Raw genomic sequence first — 21,142 nt, 5'->3', positions numbered from 1 at the left:
GTGGTACCTTAATACAAAGAGCTTTCAGTAGCTCTTCCAGTTCTTTCACCAGGGAGGGCTGACAGCTGCACTGTTTTAACAAGACACCAGGGAGGGCTGACAGCTGCACTGTTTTAACAAGACTTATTGATAATGCATTTTTAATAATATTTCTAACAGAATCACCACCTGAAGCTTTGCACAGCCCTACTGAATAACTATCAGATGGTAGCAATCTTCAAATCCCAGTCACAACTGCAGCTGTATTTTAATAACCGTTTGTTATGAGCGTTGAGTAAAGGCTGTAGGCAAAGGTCCTTTTAGGTGCAGTTCAGTAAGAGCTCAAGTCTGATTAGAATGGCGTCAGGTTATATCTTAGTCGGAATGGTAAATGAACGGTTACTTCTTCCTCACCACCATCTTATTCGGTAATATTTACCAGTGTTTGTTTTAGTCATGCTTAACATTCATTGACATTCATTGACTGAAGTCTTACTTCATACATGTACTTAATTTACCTCCCTCCTGTCCCATGCCTACTCTTCATCATTTCATCTCTTCTGGTAGAAGGACAGGGTAACATAGCTGATATGTTGTACACTGTAATTTAAGGAGAAGGAAACTTCGATTAAATAACCCACTGACCATCTCTTTTCTCTAGTTGCCTGTTGATGAATGTGGAACTAACATTAGGCACTTTCAGAAAAGCAATGAACAAACAGTGGTCAGCGGAGAGAGACAGAGAGGACAAGTTTGTTCCTTAGTGGGTTTCTGGCCTATCTTCCTGCCACTTGAAAGTCAGGAGTTTGATTCATGATTTCTCTCAAGCCTTTAAAGGAAATACCAGAAAGAAAAAGAGAAAAAAAAAAAAAAATCGAGGAAATATTGGATCTCACAATTCAAGAAGCTTTTACTAACCGATGATAACATGAATTTTTAGATTTATGTTCTACTGTTCTGCTTTATAGTATTCTATCAATTGGTTGTTAGAAATGTCAAAAAGTGGTCCACTAGACATTTTTACAGCATATGCACTCCCTTTTTAAATCGAGTCCATTAATTTTACATTGTATTTTTTTACCACCAGTTTCTATTACTGTTAGTATGCCATTGACAAACTCAGCTCATCTGCCGTTGGACTTCGGTGAGTTATAGAAGAGTTCTACGTTAAACATGAATCCAGGTTGTACTTTAATTAGTACCACTTCAATAGGATCATGCTTTGAAGGGAGCTAATTTAATATTACCATGTCCATTTTGTAAATATGCTATGCTGAACCAGTGCAAGTACTGGATACATATTAAATTTGTGTCTAGTTGTGTTTAAGACTGTAAAACACAGACAGCTTTAACAGAAAACACGTCTGTGAAGTTATTCATGAAAAGGTCAGAAGTTATTCTTACTTGTTGAACCAGAGCAGTAAACATGACAACAGACAAGTGAGGAACAGTTACACTATGCTACAACTCAACATGGGGTAGCAATACAATCTGTCATCGGGTTCCAAAAGTGATGTGTCTGAGGTGTGTGTGTGTGCACATGCATAGACAACACAAAGTTAGCTCCAAAAAGGTAAGTAGCAATTAATGAACCTGAAAATGTTTTAAATAACTCTTTGATGCAGATGAACTTTTGTAAGACTTGTTCAAACAGCTGAATTTGTAATACGTCTCATTTTCATGGCAGGAATGCCTCACCGTCTGTTGAAAATAAGTGAATTACGGTGAAAATACTGATATAATAAACTCAGCAGGTTTGCAAATTGTCAACAAGATTGGCATGGACAGACTCTACTGTCTGACTAGAACCCAACGAAAGAGCAAGGCACAGGCATCTATGTAATAAACTGCATTTATTTTTGGGGTGTGACAGAAGAAATTGATTGGATTGGCTAAATGGGTAAAACTGAGTATGTGAAACATAAACTGAGTATTCGGAATTGTTCTTAGTGGTTAGTGTAGTTCATTATAATAAAAGTTATTGACCTGAAGCTTATCTTATTTCAGAAAGGCATACTGAAGAACAAAAGAAATTATTTTAAATCTCCAACCAAAATCTACTATTTTTTCCAATCATTCTTGATCTGTAATTTTCTTGTTATGACAAATAATTCCTAGATCAACTGGCTGCAAAACAGAGATGTAGTTGGGTGGAAATAACTCATCTTTCACATTTTCTAATGTCTTGGGAACCAAGTTGTGAACAAAACAGTCAAACAAAACAAGTTTTCTTTATACTTTCTTTCTCCTGACATTGAGCCTGAGGAGCTATACTTTGAACACTCAGCCACCATCCAAGCCTTTGTTTTGGACTGATAGTCACAAGGCAAACTATCTGCATTTTAAAGCACCCAGAGCTTTTATATTTACCACATACTAATGACTGTAATGTACATGCAACTAGCACTGCAACGCAACACTCTGTTTTGACTGGCTCCCTCCTATGACAGCAAGGGCCCTTTGCCATTGGCATTTAAGGTATTAGCTGGTAGTGTAGACTTCGCTTCTCTGAATTATATTATTTCTTTGGTAATTTTTCAAGATTCCTTGCAGTTCGCTAGCCCATCACAAGGCAGGGGTTTGCAGGGGCATTGGCACTCTTACAGCATGCCCTTAAGTGCAATGCCAAAAGTGCAACAGGAAAGTTCTATATTCTGGGCAGCAGTGCTCCCTCTAACTCAATGCCCAGGGTTTGTGTCCAAGTTGTCCATCCACAGTTACACTATTATTTTTCTATGTATCACAATAATGATACAGTCAGCTAGTACTATGTATAAAACTGGTAGCACCAAGTTTATTTGCAAATATGCCCACCCACCTCAGTATGCAGTAGCAGTTCACTCTCTGGGATGTTCATAGAAAGTGCCTCCAGAAACTGCTTATACACCACCTTGTTCCTGTCTTCAAAATTATTAGTTAAGGCATGCTTCCTGCATAGACCATACACTTCCTTCTAAATTTTGTCATCACTTTTGTCTGACTTCAAAAGAACACTATCCTTCCCTCTGTACCCAATTCCACTATCTTTGTTTATAATCCATAATTCATTCTTGAAAGAAAATTGCTAATGTATCTTCTCTTTTGCTACTGCAATACAACCAAATCAACCATAGCATGGGATATATCATATGACTTGCTATACGCAAACCTATACTGGAGCTAGTACTGGCAGGTACACAGCAGGAGAAAACTGATAATTTTACATGATGGAGCTCCCTCTGCCCCTTCCTTTTGGATGTATAAATTAATCAGCTGTTCTTGAAATTCATTTTTAATTATCTCAATATTACACACAGGGGACTCGAAATAGGTTTGTGAAACTAAAATGTTGCTATACTGAATGCAACAGCATGTGTTTGCATGGGAGGCTGACCAGGGATTTGTTTTTTATTATACTGAACATTTTATTCTAAACATATTTGTTATGCTGACATTTCATTCTGTTCATTATACACTGGCATGGCTGTGTTTGCAATACATCTTTTTCTCATACAACATTGCAAGTTATCTGTAAAGGTAAAACAATAGAAAATAGAATTCATAAATGTGAAAAATATGCATGTGATGAATTGTAGATTAGCACACACAGAACTTAATTGAAGACAGGTTTCAAAGTTTCCATTGGGCCTAAAGCATCCACTCTGTGCTTATTTTATACACATTTTTACAGTGGATTCTAAAGGTATTTCAGCAAGCAAAAACAAGAGTTCAGCACAAATGTGTATTCTAAATTCAGGAAATCTGCACAATTAGGAGCTATACATGCTTGAAATCTTAGTCAGTTATTTTTACCCCCTATTTTTCTTCATTTTAGATTAATATTAATGACTCTTAATTCATCCAAACCCAGAAAGAAGCACAAAGTGGAGTTTTAAAACAAAGAGCTATTCTAATGGACCATAAGCAAACCAAACCAAAATTGATGTAGAGGCAGTAGATGAATTTAGGAACAGCCAGTAATATATGGCATGTTTACATCACATATCTGGTGGGTCCCAGCAGAGATACCCCCGAGCACACATCACATTCAGCTGGTCCCAGATATATGCTGGCTAACATCTACAGGGTCATCCTCAGGACCTACTCTCAAGCATGCTGAAGGCTGAGGTTTTAAGAACAGCAGTAGTCGGGGGTGCCCTTTGAATGACCTCACAAGTGCCCACTTCCTGTCAGATGGCTTCCTGGCACAGCTGCCTCTTTCTTCTAATGGGCTGTTGGTCTAGCTGCTGCAGCAGTGTCCCTGCTGCCCAAGCCGGTCTCTGAGTCTTGGCTCCCCATTCCCTTGAAGCCAGTTCATCAAGGCAGTGGCTCTGTCCCCCTGGGGGACTCTCTGAGGCTGCTTTTCCCTTTAAGTAACATCATCTCCTGTTGCACCCGCTCCATGCCTTATTTCACTTGTACAAATCAGTATGTAATCTCTTAGCCCATGGTGTAAACTTGTCTTTCCTTCATCCTGACTCATATTTATAATGAAAGTCAAAACCAGAGTATATTATCTATACCAGGTGAACCAAAAGCAGTTTTATCATTGCTAAGCAAGGATAACACCAGGAGCTTTTTCAGTCATTTTTGCACATATTATAGGAAAACTGTTTTCAGGAACTCATTTATTTGAGAACATGACACAGTTGTTTAAACACATAGCACAAGGAAAGGAAAGGTGAATTTCACTGACGGGGGAAGATTCAGGATTTCCAAAAACACGGGTGCAAGAGCAGCAACTTGTTCTGCAGGATTGGCTGTACCCCCTGCTCCCAGCCTTCTCTACCCCCACCACTGTGGACTTTTTAAAATCCACAAAGCAGATGAAAATTCCTCCCTGCCCACTTCGCCTTCCTGCTTGGGGCAGCCCCTTCCCTTCCCTTCCTCTTTCACCTCCCTTCCCCACACCTCTGCCTGTTGCTGCTTCCTTCAATACTGTTCGGGGGCAAGAAAGCTCCAGAGGCTTAACTGGGGAAGGGAAAGCAGCAACAGGGCAGCTGGAGAGCAGTTCCACTCCATCCATCCCTGCTGCTATTCTCCACATCCCCACCCAAGCCCAGCTCCTGCACAACAGGGAGGAAGGATTCTGTTGTTTCCCCACCCCCTGGGGACAGCAGGAAAGACAGGTAGGAGAAGGTGGTAAGGGGGTGGAAGAGATGGGGTGGGAACATGCTTTTGAGCAGGAAGGGGAAAGTATAGAGGATTTTCATCTGCTTTGGGAACTTTAAAAAGTCTCCAGAGGTTCCTGTAGTGCTGTCCAATCCAAAAGGTGGGGGTGCAGCCATGCCACTGCACCCTCTCTGTTCACTGAAACCCATCCCTTAATCCTCTCTCCTCTCCAGCTGAAGGCAGGGCAGCATGGCACCTCTCCAGTCCAGTTTCTATTGCTCACACTACACTGAAACTGTTCTTGCCAAACTCTTTATTTAACAACTACTTATTAGTCAAATTTCTGAATCAGTACTTTCTGACCTACCGGTAGCTTTTAACACACAGTTTGTTAAGTTCTTGAAAATCTCATCTTCCCTTTGCCTCCCCCCGTTTTATTCTCTCTCATTTCACCTTCTGTCTCTACAAACTCTTCTCTAGTACATTTTTCTGAAGATTCCCCTCATGTCAGCCCCTTTTTGTTGTGCTTTCACAGTTCTTTTGTTCTTGGTCCCATTCTTTTCTTCTTTTACAACTTATCTCCTGCCTGTTTTATCTGTAAACACAGATTCAGTTGGCCAAATTGACAACTCCCAGGTCCACTTCCCTACAGCAGAGCTCTTGCCTTCTGTCCAAACCAAAACCCTGGCCTCTGAGACATTCTCTTGTGGAGGTCTAGACCCCAGCTTCAGCTCATGCTCAATGCAGGGAAAACAAAGATCTTAAATCATGTCCATCTCACCTCCTTTCTTAAATCAGGTTCTTAAATACCACTGTCCGATCTTTTACTTGGGTTTGTAACCTGAATGACATCTTCAGCCTGAACTTTTCTATCAGTCATCATGTCCAGGCTATGTCTATGTCTTGCAAGTTCTTCTCAATAACATTTTTTAAGATGTGAACTTTACTATCTATTGACATAGCTAAAATTTTCTTCCAGGTTTACACATCTTGATTACTGTACTATCCATTTCCTGTCCTGTTTTTGGCAAAGGTAATCTTGTCCAACTCAGATTTTATCAAAACAATTTCAAAGATTATTCTCCTAGCCCAGTATTTTGACCAGATCACTGTTTTAAATCTTTCCATCAACTTTCCTTCCTTTTTCATAACAAATATAAGCTGTTTCTCTCCCCACTCCAATTTCCAAGGCCAATCACTATCTTACCCATCATAGGTCTTTCATTATTAAAATGGACTCAAGTGGCCAACAATGCCAGCCAGTCCCCTAGTATTATATTTTCAGATAAGTGTGTTCATATTTTCTCCCATGTTGCCTCTACACTTAGGAGACAAGCTATATAGGAGCCTGAACACCTATATAAAGCCTCTTCATTGTTATCCTTTAAATCTATCCTGAAGATTATTATTTGCCATGATGCCAAGAAACCAGACACCAGCTAGGATGCTGCTGTGACGATGACATTGCCTACAAGCTGAACAATATCAAATAATTTTCAAACATTTCTCCTTCTGTGTCCATTTTTATCTACCCTCAATGCAAGTACCACCGTGGGTCAGATCCTGGTCCATCTAGCCCTGTGTTCAGCAACCAAAGTTAGATCCATTTAAATGCCCTGGTGTGCAAGTATTCATAAGGCTTAGGTTACTCTAAAAATGGTGCACTCATCTGAAGCTAGTTCACCTCAGAGGTAAACTAGCTTCTGATTGATAAAGGGTTAACCTAATCTAGCAAGACTTGCATGCATTCACAGCATAGCCCTGAGCCTGGGAAAGCCCAGCCACTTGCCACAGCCCTGGGGTTGTGCTGTTCTTACCCCTCAACCCTGACCAGGTTATTTCTAGCTCCCTTGACAACCATCTCCTGAACCACACAGCACCCCCTCCCCTCCATGGATCCACTTTGCCCCTAGCAAACACAGACCCACTAGCCCCTCCTTGCCTTTCCTCTGAAGTACTTACCTCCAGCTGACCACACCACTCCTGGCAAGTGGCAAATGCTTAAATTAAACAAAGCCAAATCCCACAAATGCTTGTTCATATCCTTGGAAGGTGGGGTATTCATACAGGGCATGTCTAGTAGGGCTGTGCAAAATTTTGCCACCAGTTTTGTTTTGACGCTGTTTCAACCCATTTTGAGGTTGAAACAGCAAAATCGAAACTGAACAGATATAGTCAAAACAGCCTCAAAACAAAACAAGGCAAGTCAAAACCTATAGGGAAGGACAATACAGCCTGTAACTTTCTCATTGCTGGCCTGATTTAGATGAAACTTGCAGGAATGACAGCCCCTGCTGAGGGCATGAAGCCTGCCAGGTTTCAAGGAGATAGGTGCAGAGGGGTTCTGGGGCCCTGTGTCCCTAGCTGCTGAGCAAGGATTAACACTTACAAAACCACAGACTAAGGAGAAAAGAATCAATACAGAGCTGGGATTTGCTTCTGCCCCAAGACAGAGACAGTCAGTTGTACAAGCACCCATGTGACGAGTTTGGCCTGTCAGCAGCTAGGGGTCCAGAAACCCCCCTGCACTTATCTCCTTAACAGCTGGCAGGCTTTGTGGCCACAGCAGCACCTAGCAGCCAGGACTGCAGTAGTTTCCCCCCTCCCCCACCCCAAACCCCTGTGCCCCAGGACAGACAGTTGCATAAGCACCCAGGATACCTGTTTTGCCTGTCAGCAGCTAGAGGTGCAGGGACCCAAAACCCAGAAGCCCCTGCACTCATCTCCTTGAAAGCTGGCAGGCTTTGTGGCCTCAGCAGGGACTAGGAGGCCTGCAGCTTTCACCCTGCTGTGCCTTAACACACAGTGTCACCCATGTCATGAGTTTTGCTTGTCTGCAGCTTGACATACAGTTCCCCCCAAACCCCTGCACCTCTCCCCTTGAAACCTGGCAGGCTTTGTGGCCTCAGCAGGGGCTAGCATGCCTGCAGTTTTGACCCCACTGATACACGTGACAAGTTTTGCTTTCAAAACTTTGGGGTGCACTTTGGCAGGCTTCATGCCCTCAGAAGGGGCTACCATTTCTGCAAATTGCATCCAAATCAAGCCAGAAATGACAAAGTTATAGGCTGTTTTGTCCTTGTCCATTATATCCTACAGGCAAAACGTCGAAACAGTTTCATCATTTTGACAGAATAAAACTAAACAGCTGTTTCGAATCAAAACAAAATTCGAAACGAAACGCTGTTCCATCGAAACACTGGTCGAAATGGAACACTGCCATTTCACAAAGCCCTAATGTCTAGTGTAATCTATCCCCTGCCCTGCTCCCCCGGTATAAACAGTCATTGATTGAAGGATGTCAGAGTACATCCCTGACTTTTCTATTTAGTAACCATCATTGTCCTTCACTAATCTGTCTAGTCCTTGTTTCTGATTCTAGTTATATTATCTGCCTCTCCTGTGGCAACAAACCACTATGTGCTGAGTAAAAAAGCACTTCCTTTTGGTTTTACTGGTTTTAAAGCGGCGTCCTGGTAATTTCAGTGGTCGCCTCTTAGTTCTTGTATTCTGGAGCTCTGTGAACAAAAGTTCCCTATTCACTTTATCCACATCTTCCATTATTTTATAGATCCCTATCATATTCTCCTCTCCCCCTACCCAATTCTTCCTCCCCCCCTCCCCTCCAGGCTTCTGTTTTCTAAACTCAAAAGTCCTAACTTTTTAGACTCTTCTATTATGACAGCTGCTCCCCACTATCAGTGTGGGATTTGACTTCTTGTCAAATCAAAAGAAAAAGAGACCTGACATCCTTTTCTTCAGTTGTTAGCTTTTGAGGCCGGGGACTCACTCTTCTGTATTTGTACACAACCAAGCATAATGGGATCCTCTCCACAAGTGCAGGTCCTTAAAACTATGATAATAAAGTTATAAATATGGGAGAAACTTTTCAACAAGCATTAGACATTAAGAAAACTGTAGCAGGCTTCTGAGGCGTTTTAGGGACAATAAAGGGTTTCATTATCCATTTTGCAGTAAAGCCAGACCTTTACTGATTCATTTTTTAAGAGAGCATACTGTATCATGTATCATGAAAATGATGCAGTATGCTCATCAGGCATATTTGTAGCTCTTTATTCAATTCATTCAATCTCTACTGCAATGTTTGGCTCTTGATGAGGTTCAAGATAACATTCAGTCTACAGATTTGAGGCAAGCATTGGGATTTTTGATGCAAATGTTTCATAGGGATAACCATAGAAGACATTAAATTAAAAGGGCAAGAGCTGCAAGATAATTTGTTCTCTGTAGATTTCTTCCAAAGCAGAGATGGAAGCAGCTGGCCTTTGCATTTGAACTGGAGCCAAAGACACAGGAGCCAATTTGGATTTAGGAATTAAAATAACCAGATTCCCTTCTACCGATCCTAAATTCAGGGGTTGGATAGGATGTTCAAATTCAGGCTCATTCTTAGGTTCAGTCCTGACAGATGGACACTAAATTTGGATCTATTGCAGGTCTGCACTTGAGCTATTTGTTTCATTGAGAGATTGCTTCTGCGTCTATGTACTTCATGGTCTAATTGCTTCACAGATAATTAGTTTCTTGCTCTCTATTTCTGAGGGTTAAGGGTATGTGAACTTGTGAACTGGGATTATACATATATATCTGTGTTAGCTGAATCAAATAAAAATAATGAATTGTAACTCCCAATCTTATTAGAGCTATGGTTTGTGTATAGTACTGGAATATCTCCTTATTCTCAAAAGGCTTAATTGTTTTGGGTTGGGGATTTTTTTGTTTTTTTGACCTGCATGTTTCACTATTTTTGCTATTTTTATATAAGGTCACATTTTAATTTGTTATCAGTAAGGTGCGCTCATTCCCCAGAGAGCCCTGAACAACTGCTTTCTAGGCTAAGTATAGACAGTCAAAAAGCCTGAGGCTGAATAAATTCAGTCTTCACAGGTTAGTCTAAGCTGTGTCTATTTTACCAATAAGCAAGTGAACTATTCTGGAGCTTGCAGTGACTCAGCCCAGAAGCAGGGAAGTACGGGCAGGGATGTGGTGGGGAGTGCTAGACCATGCCTCTTGGCAGGCAGCTTGGCTCAAGGCTAGCCCATTTACCTAGCCAGGGGGTTGGGGAGGGGTTCGTGCGTCAGGTAAATTATCCTGGGATGCTGGGCAGACTGAATTAAAACTTGAATCTGAAGGGGATCTGGGACAGAAGTTCAATAAGCCAATTTAACCTAAATCAGTTAAGTCTGATACTGCATCCATCCAGGTTTATCTAAAATTGGTTTTGACCATTTTGAAAGCAGCTTATATGCACTGAACTTCTGTTGTGTTACAGATTTGAACCAATCACTTAGGTGTAATTTCTGTCCTTAGCCCTAGTGATTTTAGGATTCACGTAACATACAAAGTGGCATCTAAAGACAACATCTGGAGCAGCAAAAATTTGGCAAATTGGATAATAATTAATATTAAAGATGGTTAAAAAACTTAAAATCCAGGTTTCCTGCAAAATGGAGACATTTTGAAATGTTTTTGATTCAGTTCAGTTTTGTTTCAAACTTTTTTTAATTTCTGGAGTACAAAGTACAGCTTTGCCATTTCAAAAGGTCAGATTTTGGAAGCTGGGCCAACAGCTTTGGGGCCACACCTTCCACCTATCTACCGACAAGAAAGTTGATGATGGGCTGAGGCTTTATGACTGGGGAAATGGTACAGACATAACCAGAGATCTACTGTTATATTTCTACCCATTGCGAACTATTGTAGACATAGGTGCAAGGAGAAAACAGTACTTCAGCCTCAAGACTGAAGCTGCCACTGGCTGGGTTTCACAATCACTGTGAATTGAGTGGGAAGGATTTCTCCTCCTTTATGAGGATTTTTGCAGCACAGCCCCCTATTCAAGTTCTGCATCAGCTCTCAATATCTGAGTGCCATGTGAATGCGTGTGTACTCATGGCCCAACTATACATAGCTGTTACACATGCCAAGTTACATTAATATAGTGATTCCAGATCATCATTATATGTAAAGACATTTCCCTTAACTCCTTTTCCTTCCCACCAGAATGCTGTAACTATTATCTTGGGCCAAGAATAAAAGGTGTAGACTAGTGGTAGTGCTGTACTGCTACCCAGCATATTCATAGGTGGCAGATAAAGGAATGACCTTCAGGGAAGATTAGCTGCAAAATAAGCAGGGGTAACTGACAAATAAGCAGTCATGGACCAAGCAGCAGCAGCAGCACCACCAGGACAGTGGGGACAGCAGATGTCAATGATTTTTCTCATGAATTCACACATCTTTTCACAGTGTTGTGACATGGTGAGTGTGGGTTGCCACTATATTAAGCCTGCCCAGCCCCCAACCCCCAGCCCTGGGTCTACAGGTCCTCAAGGGCAGAGCAAGTAGAAGAAAATGTTAGAATCTCAAAAGCTGTGAAGGCAAACAAAGGCTGCAGCAGAACAAGATCTCCAATTGTCTTTCATAGACATTAGGGCTGGAAGGGAACTCAGGAGATCATTGAGTCCAGCCCCTTAACCCTAGGTCAGGAAGTCGCTAGGGTCAAAGGATCCCAGCACAATAAAGTGTCCAAACATTATTTAAAGGAGTCCAGAGTAGGTGCTTGCACCACCTCTGGAGGGAGTGTATTCCAGGTCTTGGGGACTTGGCCAAGAAAGAAGTTTTTCCTTATGTCCAGCCTAATAGGAATGCAGAATCTGACCATTGGACCTTGTCATCCCCTGGGGCGCTCTGGTGAACAGGCATTCCCTCAGATCTTGATGCACACCCCTGGTGTACTTACAGGCTGTCACAGGTCCCCCCCCGAGCCTGCACTTTTCCAGGCTGAAGAGTCCCATGGCTCTCAGCCTGTCTTCATAAGGCCTATTCTCTTGTCCTCTGATCATCCATGTGGCTCTACTCTGGACCCTCTCAAGCTTCTCCACATCCTTCTTGAATTGTGGAGCCCAGAATTGGAAGCAGTACTCCAGCTGCAGCCTCACCAAGGCCGAGTACAGTAGGAGGATGACATCCTGGGATTTCTTTGAGAAGCATCTGTAGGTGCAAGCCAGAGTTTGGTTTGCTTTACCAGCTGTGACATAATTGGTGGCTCATGTTCATCTTGTGGTCAATCATGACCCCCAAGTCTCTTTTGGCCATGGTACTAGTGAGTGTAGCACTGCTGAGCCTATAAACATGCTGCGGGTTCCCCACCTCCCCAAAGGTGGAGTACCTTACATTTGTCAATATTGAATGTCATCAGGTTTGTATTTGCCCACTTTTTGAGCCTACCCAAGTCAGCCTGAATCACCAGCTTATCCTCAGGTGTGGATGCTCTACCCCAAATTTTATTGTCATCGGCAAACTTGGCTAGTCCACTTCTGACACCAATATCCACTTTGTTGATAAAAAGATGTTAAAGAGAACTGGTCCAAGGACTGAGGCTTGGGGGACACTACTGGTCACAGAGTGCCAGTGTCTTTGCCTCCTTGCTACTGGATTAAGGTCCCATTCTGTCAACAGAATGTGCAGAAGCTTTTCCACAATAAAAAAAAAAAAAAAATCATGCCCAGGTGTCTTCCATGAAAATAGCTTTTCCAGAACATTTTTCAAACCTTTTGGTGACCAACTAGTGATGATGGGAGGAGGATTTTGAGGTCTGGAAGTTCCTACCCCTGAACTGGCATGAAGGCAGCAGTTTCAAGAAGGTTCTCTAATACTTAGATGAGGCAGGAGTGCAATTCAGAGGCTGTAACTGTGACTGAGCAGCCCTCTTCAGGATCTGCTTTGCTCACCCCACATGAGGAGAGGGCTAAAAATAGTGCTCTAAACATAGTTCTTTACTTTCTTACTGACCGGATAATCATGACCAATGGGATCACTGTTACTGCAGTTGAAATCAATGAAGACAGACAATCAATTTTGGGACCTTGAACATCAGGACCCTAATGGACCCATTGGGACCCTCATGGACAACAGTTCCTAACAGTGAACTCCCAGAATGCTACACCACAGTCATGGCTCGAGAAATCAAGTGACACACCATCAACATTGCTGCAATGAGTGAGACCCAGTGAGTGGGAAGTAGGCGGCTCAAAGAACACAGAGGCAGATATACCTTCTTCTGGAAGGGTAAGCAGAAAGGAGAACACTGGCTTCACAGGGTTGGTTTTGCCATCAGGAATGAAGTAATAAACCAACTCAGTGAGTTCCTTATCAGAATTAATGAGTGCCTCATTAGTCTCCATCTTAAACTGGAGACAATATGCCACTGTCACCAGCACGTAAGCCCCAACACAATTCCACTGATGAAACCCAAGGAGAAATTCTATGCCAATCTTGACCAAGTTTTTTCTGATGATCTGGAGGGAGATAGATTTATTCTTCTTGGTGATTTCAATGCCAGAGTCAGAAGGGACTCTAACCTCTCAAGCAGAACCGTCAGCAAGGAAGGAGTAGGAAAGGTCGACTCCACTGGCATCCTCCACTTGCGTGTAAACCAAACGCACATGAAGAGACCAAATGCACAGAACGTTGACTCACCATCACCAACACCCTGTTTTGTCAGAATAAACAGGCACAGGACCATCATGGCAATGCCCACAATCTAAGCATTGGCACCTGACAGATTACATCTTTTTTTGCAAAGATGTTTGCATCACCCAAGCTATGCTAGGAGCCGATGATTGCTGGAACAATCACTAACTCATCTGCTCAGTTATGTCACTTAATCTGGCTCCCAAACAACAGCTGCATCAGAAGCAATGTCAACAGAAGATCAACACTGAAGGATTCAAGGACCCAATCAAGCAAGACCTCTTCCTCCAGCACCTCAACAAAAACCTGGTAAATTCCAATCAGCAAGAATTGGAGAATGTCAGCAGTTCTTGGCATGCCTTTAGACAGGATCTACTGCTTGGGATGCCAGTAGACAGGCTCTACTGTCATCAGTGTCTGTGAAGAGACACTTGGATTCCCTACTAGAAAACATCAAGATTGGTTTGATGAGAATGACTGGGAGATTCCAAGAGTTGATTGACTTCAAGCACAAGGCCTTTTGTGATTGGCATAATGACACCAATTCCAGGCAAAAGAAACTGATTAACCAAAAAGCCAAGGCAGAAGTCCAAAGGAGGACCTACAATATGAGGAACAGATGGTGGGAAGACAAAGCAAAGGAGATCTTGCTGACTTCCACAATATGTGCAGTTTCTTTAGTGCCAGAGTCATCTATGGTCTGAGTACTCAGGGACCAATCGCCTTGAGACCTAAGAATGGAGGAGACCTGATCAAGGAAAGGGAAGTTATTGAAGCCTATTGAAATGAGTATTTTGAAGACCTGCTCAAATGAGGACTGTTGTTAAAGAAAGTGTTCTCAAATCCATCCTGCAATTTCCAGTCAGAGATGGTCTTGGAATTCCTCAAGCCCCTGATGAGGTAAGACAAGCCATCAAGCAGATGAAGAATGATGAGGCATCTGGAGCAGGTGGAATCCCTGCTGGGATTTAAGCACTGTAGAAAGGAGATCACATCACAGCTCTGTGGCCTCATCTTCAGGATCTGGAATGATGAGAGAGGCCTAGCTGACCTCAGGGACAACATGATCATGACAAATTTCCAAGAAAGGAGACGGGTCCAATTGTGAAAATTACAGAGGGATCACCTCACTGTCCACCACAAGAAAGATCATCGCAAGAACCCTTCTGAACTGTATCCTTCCCCTTGCTGAAGAGCATCTCCCAGAATTTTAGTGTGGGTTAACAACATCAAGAGGCACAACTGACATGATCTTCAGAAGCTCACCAGCTGCAGGAAAAATGCCAGGAACAACAAAAAACTCCACATGGCCCTCTTTAACCTTATACAAGCCTTCTACTCTGTCAACCAAGAAGTGCTGTGGAGGATGCTTCTGAGTTATGGATGCCCACGAAAATTCATCACTATTCTTTGCCTGCTCCATGAAAGTATGCAAGTAGTGGTTCTCAGTAATGGATCCATCACCAGTTCCTTTGTGGTTAAAATGGGAGTTAAGCAAGGCTGTGTCATCGCTCCAATACTCTAAATATTCCTTACCACTATGATACACCTGACTACCAACAAGCTTCCAGTCAGAAAGGAGCTAAACTACCAAATGGGTTGCAAACTGTTTAATCTCTGCTGACTTTGAGCCAAAACCAAGACCACCCAACTGCAGTCAATGAGCTCCTGTATGCTGGTCATGCTGACGTCTGTGCTTACTTGAAAGCAGACCTTCAGGCAATCATCAACATCTTTACTCAGGCATAAGAAAATGGGGTTGATGCTTAATTTTCAGAAAACTGCGGTCCTCCCAACAACAAACTCTTAAGCAGTCCCCAGCTCTGGCAATTCAGATTCATGGTGAGATTCTGGAGAATGTTTTGCATTTCCCATAGTTTGGAAACCATCTCTTGCATCATCAAGGAAGAAATCCAACATCACCTTAGATGTGCAAGTGCAGACTTCAGACTCCTGAGGAAATGGGTGTTCAAAGATTGCAACATCAGATCCTAAACCAAGCTCGTGGTATATCAAGCAGTTGTGATCCCCACCTTACTGTATGGAGCTGAGACACAGACAACATACAGGTGACATCTGAAGTCAATGGAGAACTACTATCAATGTTGCCTGTGGAAGATCCGTCAAATCCAGTGGAAAGATGGATTTATCATTGTTTGCTTGTGAAAGGATGCTGACAACATGAGCATTTGATGTTATATGATCATCACCTCACTTTGATGAGCTGGTTACATCATCCAGATGTCCAACTCTATACTCTCAAAGCAAGTTTTATTCTCCTAGCTCAGTCAAGGTGTATGCTCAAGAGGATGGCAAAGAAAGTGCTTCAAGGATGTTCTCAAGGCCAACTTGAAAAAAGCATGGTGACATCAATTTCTGAGAGACTACTGCTCAGGACTGCCCCAAATGAAGGAAGAGTCTGCTGCAAGGATCTCAGTACTTTGAAACTTTATGATGACAACAGGAGGTGGAAAAGTGGGAGCACCATACACAATATGTTGTGGACTGAATCAAGTATCTGGACCTCCTCCCCACCCCCATGGAAATGAATGCCCCAGTTGCAGCAGAGCTGTTGATTCCATATTGGTTTCATCAGCCATCTTCAGACCCACAGATGAGACATGCATGGAGGACAAGTATCCTTGACTACAAGGGATTTCCAAAGAAAAGGTGCAGGCTGTTTTCTTCCGCTAAAGCTATTTAATATCTTATCAGCCAAAGTTTCTTTTTCCTCTATTGCTTCTAGGCAACAGCTTAATTTTGAGAAAGCACAGCACAGTTACAGCCCACACAGTACACAAACCCACATACCAAGTGTGAGGGGCTTGCTTGAGGTCTTTGAAAAGCACAGTAAAGAAAACTAAATGACTTAAAAATACAATTTAAATGGCATATTTTTCACATTCATTGACTGACTCAGTTATCTTTTCTTTGAAAAAAACAAAATCTTTCCAACTATTTCTAGAAATAACATGTTTCATAATACTGTCCTAGGCTCAGTTTTTTAATAGTACTTAGGTACTTTAAGTTGCTGATGGACACCTGCTAGGATCCAGTTTCAGTCCACTTAGACATCTAATAAGTAGAATATCAGCCCCTAAATTCAACATCCTTTCACTCTAAATCTACAGAATCCTGATGCTGAAAACTAAGTCATAAAAAACATCAAGGAGGGACATAACCCACCACATTTTATATGAATGGTTTCTCCTCTCTATCACTGTGTCCACATGAACATGGACTTTTGTTTTCCCTGGGACAAGAAGTAGCAGCACACCTTGCGTTGCTGCTACTTGTCCCCAGGGAGTGCCTGTACCACTCACCCTCTGGCATTTGGCAGGTTACCCCAGGTGGGGTAGGGGAGGCTGGGGCCAGTACTGGGTGGCCCCAGCAGCCTTACCTGAGGTCCTGGGGGCCTCTTGGAGTTGTAGAAGCAGCAGTCTTACCAGTTGGAGCCTGGCTGGCAGCCAGAGTGTGGCAAGTTTTATTCTCCCAGTTTCAAGGATGTCCTACAAGGATGCATACACCTTGACTGAGCTGGGAGAATACAATTTGTTTTGGGTGGCATGCACTGTCCCTGCATGCGCTGCTCCACCTATTTTTTTTTTTTACCCTGGGATCTCCAGGGGTCAAAAAACACCCCCGCTTTGCTACCTTGCAGCACACAGAACAGCTGAATGTGTGGTATATGGCACTGCAGATGCCTCTGTAGTGCCACATACCACACACTCATCTGGATATGGCCTGTATGTCTAAATATCTTTTAAACTCTGCCCCTAGTACCCTTTGGCTAGTAGTTCTTCCACCTACATGCTTAGCTTTGGAGTACAGCATTTTTCATGTTGAAAGCATCAGTAAAGGCACATCTACACATGATGCTTAAATATTCATTAGCCTAAATTAATGTGCATTAAGGGCGCACATCTACACGTGCATGCCCATAATGCACATTAAAAATAGTGAATTTTGGCTAATTGTGCCTAAATTTGATACCTGCAAATGCAGGCATAAAATTCAGGTGTGAATAATTAAAGTGCATTAATGAACATGTAGATACATTAAAGTGCTTTAACACTGTGTGTCAACTAACTTGGGACTAAATTTGGGCATTTTTACATGCATTTCCGATGCAGCATTGGGTTCTTTTAATTAGTCAGCCACACTAATTAAAAGCACCTGGTGCTGTGTCAGGTGCAGGTGTAAAAGTAGAGCAGCACATGTCAGTGCTGAGAAAAGGGTAGTGATATACTTTGAACTAAAGCACATTGAATGTATTTAGGTCAAAGTACAGTACTTGCTATTTTCTCAGTGCTGACATGTGCTGTGCCACTTATGTACTTGTACCTGAAGCAGTGCCGGGCATGTCAATTTATGTGCTCCAGCAGACTTGATTAATCGAGTTTGCTTTGATGCACTGGATTTCCAGCGTGTCGGAGCAGACTCACCGCATGTGTGTAAGTGCCCTTTAGTCCCAAGTCAGTTCACACCACATTAATGAGCTTTAATGCCTGCATGTGTGGACACCTGCCTAAACCTGCATATTAAGCTAATTCACATTAAATGTAGGCATGCTTAAATTAATGTGTAGACACACCCTAAGACTACTATTAGGGAAGGTCATCTTAGGCTGTTTAGGTTCAGCTGAAAATAGGAATAAGTCCCATGAAAATTCCAGCCCAGTAGGGTATTGGCATAAACATCCAAAATGAGCCAAACTATTGGCCTGTTTGATGTTCATCTGTTATTAGGTCTCCATTGTGTGGTGTGTGAAGGTCGTGGATTGCAGTAAGTATGCACAGTAAGTGCTGCAGCAAAAACAGTGAAGTAGTAGTTAACAAAAGGTAGTCTTGAAAGGATTGCATGTAAAGTTCATTATATAAGTTTCAGCTTTGGCATGGCTAATTAAAGTAGCTGCTGCAAAAACCTTTAAGGTGGCAATAGGATATGATAAATTAGCAACAAACAGGGAGGTCTTGGAAACCAATGAAAGATGCTGTTGGTGGTAGAATTGTAAGACAAGAACAACTGAAAGCTTCTGCAATCCAGAGAAGCCTTATAATATGAACATTTGCAAGCTAAGTTAATTTCCCACTGAAATGTTGATTCTAAACAAGGACTTATATCTAGAGAATTTGTCTTCAAAATGCTTATCATTAGCTATGCTAGCTAGGGTGGTTACGAAAGCAATACTAATGCACTGTACAGATGGGGAATTAATACAGGAACATAAAGGGTAGAATTCCATTATCCTTTGTTTGCCTAAATGGCAGTTTTCCATCTCTGCAAGTGGCCATTATGAAGTTAGTGTTTTTTTTAACTTCTTACGTGGGACATGTGGACCTGTAAGCAGACAGTTCTACATTGAGATTGTCCAGTAAGCTCTAGCCAGTTTTGTGGATCCACACACATTCACCCAATATAGGTGTACAATTCATAAAATTAGTGAATTATAGCCAGACATAACACGGCTGCTCTGGGCAACTAAGAAGTATGCAGAACCAAGAAGAAAAAGGTACATAAAAAAAAGGTACATTATAATCTAGTAGGGATTACAGAGACCTGGTGGGACTCCTCACACGAGAGGAGCATAGCTATACAGGGCTACTCCATGCATAGAAGGGACTGGGTGGGGAAGGAAGATGGTGGCGTTGCTCTCTATGTGAAAGAGCAGTACACCTCTTTGGATGCCGACATCAGCTCCAAAAATGAACAGTTTTAAAACCTCTGGGTTAAGTTGTGGGTTGGGGAGGGGCACGCAGCAATGTTACACAAATTGCTCAAATCACGAGTGAGACCTTATGAGGGAGGATAAAAGTAAAGTGCTACATGTATTGAACAAAAACATACAAAGACTTTACAAAGACAAACACGTTCATCATTCACACTGACAAACACACTCTATGAAGATGTTATAGTTACCAGCTTGCTTGCTCAATGTTGGCACTGGGTGGCCAGCCTAGGCTCATTGAGGGTGATGGCAGTGGGGGTGAACAGATGCACCTATGCTTCTTGATGCTGCAGTGTGAATCCCCAACTCAGCATTGTTAGATCCCACTTTTATAGGGATTTCAAGTCTTTGTTTGAAGTTGAGGTACTATTCCACCTGCTTATCTCTATCCAGATGTTGTTTCTCATCATTCTTTTTGTCATCTCAGCTTGAGGTTGCTCCTGTCATAAGTCAGTGTTCCAGCCTTGAAAGTTGTTTAGTCTAAATTGCAGGACATGCAGAATTCCTCCTTTATTCTGTTGCTTAGCCCATTTCCTCTGCACCTAGTCACATTTTCAGCCATCCATATAACATAACGGTTCATTGTCTGATAACTTGCATATTCAGCACCTTTGCAAACCTCCTTTTGCTTATATAGGCACACTCTAAACATTCCATAGACTCTTCATTCACTCAATCACACTACTATTATTAGCATAGCATATATAAAATTCATAGCTTAATTACATATATGAATGATTACACTAAACATATTACTGTCAATATAATGCTATCAATATGTAATCTAAACATAACCTTACTCTAATACCAAGTCTTCTAAGCTAACATGTTCTAGCCTTGCATTACATATTGCTAACACTTTATTCAATCACATACTACAGCAAGAGAGACCTAACTGTAGGTGTATACTACAGACCACCAAACCGGGGGATGGAACTTGATCTGGAGTTCACCCAAGAATTGACTGAGGCTGCACGTGCATGTGACATGGTCGTCATGGGTGATTTTAATTATCCAGATATCTCCTGTGAGGAATACTTAGCCAAGCTGGATCGGTTGCAATCCTTCCTGACCTGTGTCGAGGAGCTCTTCCCAACTCAGGAGGTGCATGGGCCAACCAGAGGTAACACTCTGGTGGACTTGGTCCTGGCCAAAGGAGATGACCTGGTGATTGACTTAAATATAGAGGAAAGTCTGGGCAACAGCAACCATGAAACCATCATGTTTATGCAAGGCAGACAAATCTGATAGCAGGATTGAAGTCTTGGACTTTAAAAATGCAAATTTCAACAAGCTTAGGTCACTAGTAGGAGAACTGCTGTGGGACCGGGACCAAATGCGAAAAGTGTGCACGAAGAATGGTTGTTCCTTAAGGACACAATCCTTGAAGCACAAATGAAGTCCATTCCCATGAGGAGAAAAGGTAATAGAAGGGTTGGGAAGCCCTTTTGGTAAACAGGGAAATCACGGTCCTCTTAGGAAAGAAGAGGCTTATAAACAATGGAAGCTTGGAGTGGGCCCCCAAGGAGAACTATTCCACTACAGCCTGGATTGGCAGGGAACAAATAAGAAAGGCTAAAGTGGCAACTGAACTTAGATTAGCAACGGGAATCAAGGACAACAAGAAGTCCTTCTTTAGGTACATAGGGAACAGGAGGAAAACAAATAGGACTGTGGGGCCATTGCTCAACAACTCAGCACCCAGAAGAAACCTGAACTCCTGAATGATTACTTTGCCTGACTGGACCGAGGGGAAAACAACGCTAGGTAGAGTACAGGATGAGCACGGCAGGAATAACTGGCTTTCTACTATTGCCATAGAATTGGTATATGACCAATTTAAAAAAA

The 21,142-nt window shown here is 42.3% G+C and overlaps 1 long non-coding RNA gene across 1 annotated transcript in view; it reads right to left on the bottom strand.

Annotated features, from left to right (window-relative positions):
• The window catches only part of LOC109320823, a 23,025-nt gene extending 2,857 nt beyond the window's left edge, over positions 1-20,168 (bottom strand). The window contains exons 1-2 of the long non-coding RNA XR_002103865.1: positions 20,037-20,168; positions 15,817-15,824 (exon numbers count right to left, since the gene is read on the bottom strand). This is a non-coding gene — a long non-coding RNA (uncharacterized LOC109320823). The remainder of the gene's footprint in view (positions 1-15,816; positions 15,825-20,036) is intronic.
• Between the last annotated feature and the right edge of the window lie 974 nt (positions 20,169-21,142).

The sequence above is a fragment of the Crocodylus porosus genome, unplaced genomic scaffold, assembly GCF_001723895.1.
Source record: "Crocodylus porosus isolate Cpor-Errol unplaced genomic scaffold, CroPor_comp1, whole genome shotgun sequence".
Taxonomy (NCBI): domain Eukaryota; kingdom Metazoa; phylum Chordata; order Crocodylia; family Crocodylidae; genus Crocodylus; species Crocodylus porosus.
Note: the sequence above shows the minus strand (reverse complement) of the source record. Positions and strands in the feature narration are given on the sequence as shown.